The sequence below is a fragment of the Lycium barbarum genome, chromosome 1, assembly GCF_019175385.1.
Source record: "Lycium barbarum isolate Lr01 chromosome 1, ASM1917538v2, whole genome shotgun sequence".
NCBI classification, from domain to species: domain Eukaryota; kingdom Viridiplantae; phylum Streptophyta; class Magnoliopsida; order Solanales; family Solanaceae; genus Lycium; species Lycium barbarum.
This window is the reverse complement of record NC_083337.1, coordinates 121,540,084-121,547,009: the sequence shown is the minus strand read 5'-3', so window position 1 is coordinate 121,547,009 and position 6,926 is coordinate 121,540,084. Positions and strand designations below refer to the sequence as shown.

At 38.0% G+C, this 6,926-nt stretch overlaps 1 long non-coding RNA gene across 1 annotated transcript; it reads left to right on the top strand.

Moving 5' to 3' along the window:
• Positions 1 to 1,379: 1,379 nt before the first annotated feature.
• LOC132645545 (uncharacterized) lies at positions 1,380 to 6,926 on the top strand. Its single transcript, XR_009584130.1, has 3 exons — positions 1,380 to 1,815; positions 2,451 to 2,498; positions 6,521 to 6,926. It is a non-coding gene; the product is annotated as an uncharacterized LOC132645545 (long non-coding RNA).

Genomic DNA, 6,926 nt, shown 5'->3' with positions numbered 1-6,926 from the left:
TAAACAAATCGAAGAAAATTAAATTTTGTCGAGGTTCAAAATTTATTTGAATGAAATACGGTCCAAGCTATAATAGCCCGTATTTTGGACTAGGAAATTGAACCATCCAATATGAGAAAATTTACCCGAGCCAAAGGATTTGTTCATATTCAAGCATGAAAATCAAGAACTCAGTGTATACGAGGAATGAAGCCCCGAAATGATTTAAGATGGAAGAGTGTGACGACGATGATTGAAAATAATATTTTATGTGTACCAAAAGGGACTATGGACTAGTGTTATATCACATGGTCATGACAATGAGCAAATGGAGTGTATTAAAAATGGTCATTATTTAAGTGAATTGAGATCAAGAAATTAATTATGGGTGTAATTGGATAAAAAGGGGGAGGTGTAGTGGATGTAGATAAATTATTGGGAATTGTTGGATGAATAGTATGGCACGTGGACCATATTCATATTGGCTGAAAGTGACACGTACATAACATTCATACAAGGATGAGGTGTAAACTTTAGTGATGAGTAATTATATGTACACCTAGGGGATTACACGTGTAAAATGGAAAAGGGGACTAGTACACCATGATGGCTTGTCATTTTAAAGAAAGAAAAAGGAACTTTGCGGCAATATATATGCACAACAAAAAATGTGCCCTACAGCACCATTATTTTGACCGGTCTCTTTAGCTAATTTTTTTGTTGTTTCATTATGCAAGGAAGCAACAACGTGACTTCCATTTATATGGAAAACAACGCAGTTTTGAATTGATAGAGTATCAAGGTGACTTGGTATTTTATGGAAGAAGAAAATAATTTTCTCTCTCAAGAATAATATTTGGGTTTTGCTCACTACTTCGATGTCATTATTTTATTTTTGTCGCGTTGTTCAATCCGGGCTTTTGTCAAAGTGAAGTGAGATGGAGGGAGAATACTTCTTGGCATATAAGGTAAGAATATCCTCTCTCCAAAATGTATTTGATTTTTCAGTCGTATCTACATTGCTAGATGAAAGAAATACGAAAATTATATTGGAAATCGAATAAATATTATTTCCACGTAAATGATGGAGAGGTGCAGCAAGTGGGTGATCCTCATACATATGAGGTGATGTGGCAGCATGTATTGCATGAGACAAGGACTTTTAATCCCCGATATTAAAATGGCACGACTTGCTTGCAAATTTCTATTGGTGTAGAAATATTAATGGAGATTAGGGATTAATTAACCATGATTAGATTATTAAGTGGGGATTAGTGATTAAATTAATGGATATAATTTAAAGGGCTGCAAGCACTACAAGTACACATGCACGTTGTTCCTTGAACATTTGATGAATACGAAAAAAAAAAAATTAGGCCAGCCAAGTTATACGTGTAAAAGGGCAAGGGACCCTTATGTGGCAAATGGAGGGGCTGCCTATAAATAATACCTATTGACTCATGGATCAGATTTTTCCATTCATAAAATTAGTGAAGGAGGAAGAGACCTATAAACTAGAGAGAGGAGCTCCTAGCCATGGCAACTCACGGCCATGGCTATGGCAGCAACCCTTTGAACGACCAGCCCACTCCAACACAAACAAACCACTAATTTCATCTTGACTAGGAGAGGAAAATTGTGAACAGCCATGACAGCCCCCTTGGGCACTCACGGCCAACTCCAAAGATGAAAGAGGAAGAGAATTTGAATTTCACAAAAGTGTTCTAACTGTTTTACACGTTCAAAGGAGGCAGCAACATAGGGATTTAAGTTGAAGAACATGAAGTGGTGCGAATTGTGCAAACTATTGTAGGATCTATCCTAACTAAAGTTGAGGTAAGATTTCTTCTTTTGCAATGTAATTGGAGTTAATGGTGTTGTAATGAAGAGATTAATTTGTATTAGATGAAATTGGAAATAAGAAAAATTGTATAATTAGTGTTGGTGTTGAAATGGACAGAATTGGAGTTGTTCAAGTTTGGCTGAATTTGATTGTTGTTATTATTATTAATGTTATGGATTATATGTTAAAAGTAAAGGAATTATATATGTTAATGTTGAGGTGCTGTTTGAGGCTGTGTAGGGGCTGTCCTAGTTAATAATGGTGCATTAATTTTAATTAGTATTATTGTGGTTGTTATCATGGATTATGTGGCGAAAGGATTAGAAAGTAGAATTGAAGTTGCGTTGATATGAACATGTTGTTGTTCTTGTTGAATTGAAGGAATTGGAAATATAATTGTATCCATATATTGTTGTTGGTATTTCTGTGTCAACAGGAGAGCAATTGAAAATTTGGATAGGTGAACACATAGGGGAAATGCTGCCGAATTTTCGCTAAATTTTTAGATAATAGAAAACCCTAAACGAGAATATATAAACTAAAATGTAGGTCCTATAGAAGAATGTGCTATAGATTTGCGAACCAGAAAATGTAGTTACCAACGATAACGTTACTTTTATGTAAATAGGCTAAAAGAGCGACGAAGCGAAAAGGATTCACGATTAGTCGCTGACAGGTATGTAAAGTTAACGCTTCTTTCTTTTTGGCATGATCCTTATGAAACGAATAGAAGATATGTATATTATGATTCCAAAGAGTTCCTACTCTTAGAGCCACTAGGATGGCTACTGTCCTTGATTTCCAGAAGCTATTTTATTATATCTTGTTACGTATACATGATTCCAGGAGTTCTATTTTGATATAATCCACTGTGGCATTCGAAAGGTATTTTATTATGACTATTGTCGTGATTTTCAAATGATAGTTCGTTTTAATTATTCCATTGAGTCTTTGATAATATTTTAAATTGCATATGGTTTCTCACTACTCTTCTCGTGCATGCCTCAGTATATCTTTCACTGAGTCCCGCGCCAGGACACGTTTTCGTGCACAGCTTTACTGCATTGTTCACCGAGTCCCTCACTAGAGGGTCGGGACACGTTATATGTATATGTATATGTATATGATGATATGATGATATGATGATACGGTGATGGCGGCCAGGATGGCATATGATGACTTTATTCACCGAGTCCCTCACTAGAGGGCCGGGACACGTTATATATATGCATGATGATGATATAATTTTATTTACCGAGTCCCTCACTATAGGGCCGGGACATGTTATATATATACATATGTACAGGATGATTACCTAATTATGTCACTACGTACCATAACAGGTTGAGTATGATGTCACGACCCAAACCCCGTGGGCCGCGACTGGTACCCTAACTGGGTACCCATCCGTACCTACCCGATCGAATTCGAATCATACAGATTTTTTTTTTTTAAAACAGAAGTTACAGAAGTAGGCCGATACAACTACGGCACGCGCGCAAACATATATTTATCCGGACATACAGAAACATACAGATAAGCCGATAAGGCTAACATACAGACGAAACCCGTAACCCACACATCTATCTACAGGCCTCTACAGACATACAAAATAATATGACGGGACAGGGCCCCGCCGTACCAAGAATATCCATACATACAGAGTATACAGAAGACAGAAGATATATATACCAAAAGTATACGCTCCGGATCAAAGGAGCTCTTCAAATAGCAGAATTAGAACCCTACGCTGGCGGCGTATCACCTGGTGCGTCGGTACCTGCGGGCATGTGGCGCAGCCCCCGAAGAACGGGGGTCAGTACAAAAAATGTACCGAGTATGTAAAGCAGAACATAACAGATATAAACATAGTCCGAACCGGAGTCACAGAAATATAACGAACAGAACCATAAATCAGACTGACGGACAGAGTCATGATCCAGACAGACATACAGAACCGTGTACCATACAAATAAACAGAATTATGGTTCGGACAGACAAACGGAATCATAATACGGACAGACGAGCAGAATCAGAATCCATACGGACATACAGATGTAGTCGTCTTTCAGACGGACAGACAGAAGTATGTCGGACAGAATTATGCATGCAGAGTAGTACAGAGTCATACAGAATCATACAGTGGCATGTGCTTATATAAATATAGATAGCACACACATACATTCATACAGATCCCGGCCCTGTCTGGGGGCGCGGTAACAGAACCCGACCCTCTTAGTACGGGACGCGGTGGACAGACAGAATCAGATCAGATCATATGCCATCCTGGCCGCCATCCCCATACACAGATCATAATATCATACAGACATACAGATCCCGGCCCGCACGCCGAGGGACGCGGTGAACAATGCAGAGAAATATGCACGATAACAGAACCTGGCCCAGGACGCAGTGAAGGAATGCATTGAGACAGACACGAACCGATAAATGAGAAACTACTTACATACAGACTCAACATACAGACTCAATCAAACTGAAGGGTGCCAAACGGCGAGTCAAAATCAGAGTATCCAGATAGTATGCATAGTACGCGCCTATATCCTACTTGGGAAGGCACGACAGATTATTAGCAGAATCAGATTCTCAGATGTTCAGAAATCATTTTGTAAGAATTGCATAAAAATATTTGTATCATAATCAAAATAATAGTTCAATTGTTTTCTGAGAAAATCGGACAAAAGGGAAGTATTTAAAGTATTACAGAAGATATCGGGCCTTGTGGGCCCGCCTCGGACCAACTCGAGGCAACATATGTAAATTATCGCTAATAGACCTTATGAGGTCATCCATAATCGTTTGGAAGTGTTCCGACTCCGTTTAGGGAGGTTTTGTACAAAAACTCACTTTAAAGGCAATTTGCAAGAAAATAGCTTCAAATGAATTGAAGGAATTGGAGCGGTTTTCCGTCTCGAATTCCGGGGAACGGAGTCGTACTTAAGGCTCGCGGCCGAGCCTATCACATCCAAAACATGCCTAAGAACAAAGGGAAAGGCTCCACATACCTCGATAACGCGTTACGCTCGCTTGGCGTCAATCCAAATTTCGTCCAAAATCTGGAAATGGTCAAGTTTACCGTTTGGTTAGTTTCAAACTTTCAATATTCCAACTTTACACATACTTGCCTACCGAAATTTCGGCAGCATTTCCTCTGTATATACGACATCCCCGAGACTTAGCTCGGCTCAATTCATCAACACAACAACCCAGAAATGACATCCAAACAACAACAAACATCAAGACATACACTAAGGCATCATTAGCCATCTTTCGACATAACGAAACATTTTTCGTTTCAAACTTGCATTTCCAAACCAACCTTATTATTTTCATATCCATTATCCATCAAAATCATTACGACATACATCAGAGGCATCCATACCATTTTCACATAATATTCATAAGATACACAAACATTCAAACTTTCCATTAAGTCACTACTTTTCCAATCTTTTCCTAACTTTCAACATACAAGTTCATAAACACATTTCCATATTCCCAGTTCATTATCATTAATCATAATTTCAAGAAATCACGCTAAAGCGACATACTTTCCGACAACAACTTAACCAACAAATTCTTCGTTTTAGCTTAACCATTATCCTTCCATCTACTTCACAAAGTCATAACAACACAAGTATTGCATTAAATAAATTCAATCCATCCACTTTCATACAAGGCACCACACGGCCAACATGCAATATCCCCCAACTTCCATTAATTCATCCCACTTTCATTCCTAATACAATTTGCACCATACTATAACTCAATTACAACATGAATTCAAACCATCAAAATCATGCAATATACATATATGTATTCGGCCAACACACCCTTAGTTCCAACACACAAAATTTCCATGTTTTTCATTCATTCACACATACTACAACATACATATACCATTTATAGCATAACAAAAGCATGAAATCCTCACCTTTCTTCAAGTTCTTCACTTGGAGGATAAAATTGCTTTCTTGCCACAATACTTGTACCAACTTGTAGAGGGCTTTGCACTTGGTAATAATTTCACAAAAGATGAACTTTTTAAACCAAAGAATTGGCTTCAAAAAAATTTTCTTTCTTTTCTCTCTTCTTTTCTCCTCAAACCCGAAATGCCTTGTTCTTTTTTTTTTTTATTATTTTTCTTGCTTTCTTGAACATTCTATGGATATGTATCACCATATATAATATACCTAATTAAATTATGGACTTGGGCCCCCTTTTTTTTCATTGAATGGCCGGTTGGGCCATCCCTTAATGGGCCTTGTTTTTCTTATTTCTTTTAGAGCCCAAAATTGTTGGTTACATATTGTAGTTCATGGGCAAGTTTCCAAAATTCCAATTTTGCCCTTGGCCACCTTTCGTAATTCCACACCATTGAATTCATAACCTACACATTCATACCAAGTAAGGTCCAATTGTGGCCTTATTCATCACAAATCAATTTATCTTGAATCTTTCGAATAAACAAAAATGTCGGATGTAACATATGATATATGATATTGACATGCATGATTTATGTTTCAAAGGCAAGGTGTTTTGGTATTCTGAACATTGTACTTGTTTCCTGTACTTCTTATTTCAGTTATGATCCTGATTACTGTATTTCATGCTTTACATACTCAGTACATATTCCGTACTGACCCCCTTTTTTCGGGGGGATGCATTTCATGCCCGCAGGTACAGATACTCGCTTTGGTGATCCGCCAGCTTAGGATTCCCTTTCTACTGTCTTGGAGACCTCCGTTGTTCCGGAGCCTAGATTTTGGTACCGACTTCCTGATATGCATATATATATATGATTTTGTCCATGGGTACAACGGGGCCCTGTCCCGTCATATGTTACTGTTGATACTCTTAGAGGTCTGTAGATATGTATGTGAGTTGTGTGCATATGTGGTTAGTTGTGCCTATATGGTCATTATGGATGTTCTAGCGCTGTAGCAGCCTTGCCGGCTTGTATATATTATCGTTCTGTTGTAGCAGCCTTGTTGGCTTGCGTATTATTTCATGATATGATCAGTTGTGACTCCTCAGGAGACAGTGTATCTGAATATACATATATGATGATGCTATGAACCTTCAG